This window comes from Mustelus asterias, unplaced genomic scaffold (assembly GCF_964213995.1).
Source record: "Mustelus asterias unplaced genomic scaffold, sMusAst1.hap1.1 HAP1_SCAFFOLD_2550, whole genome shotgun sequence".
In the NCBI taxonomy this organism is placed as follows: domain Eukaryota; kingdom Metazoa; phylum Chordata; class Chondrichthyes; order Carcharhiniformes; family Triakidae; genus Mustelus; species Mustelus asterias.
In genome coordinates, this window is record NW_027592495.1 from 11155 (window position 1) to 11770 (window position 616).

Here is a 616-nt window from a genome sequence, read left to right on the forward strand (position 1 = left end):
TTTAAGTGGTTGCATGATTGGTTTTAAAACCAGTCACATTATTTGATGGCCATCTCATTGGGTTGTTTCGCAGGCTCCTTTGTTAACTCTGTACAGGTGACAGCGCCTCAATAAATCTGTTGTTGTTAGCTTGAATCCACACGGGCAAACCACATCTTTTTCTCTTTTTGTGGAAAACCCACTACCCTTAACATTGTTCGGGGATCACACACACACAGCATCCCGGTTATTACATCCCCGGGGTGTGCGCAGTAAGTAGTCTCACAACACCAGGTTAAAGTCCAACAGGTTTATTTGGAATCACGAGCTTTCGGAGCGCTGCCCCTTCATCAGGTGAGTGCAGGATTCGTTTCACAAACAGGGCATATGTAGACACAAATCCTGCACTCACCTGATGAAGGAGCGGCGCTCCGAAAGCTCGTGCTACCTGTTGGACTTTCACCTGGTGTTGTGAGACTTCTTACTGTGCCCACCCCAGTCCAACGCCGGCAACTCCACATCATAGCCCGGGGTGAATACACAGGAAGATTTCGTTTGGTACAGCCCTGGGGGTTGGTGTCACGGATTGACGGCGGGGGGGGGGGGGGGGTGGTTGGTCTCACCACCTGTTTCTCAC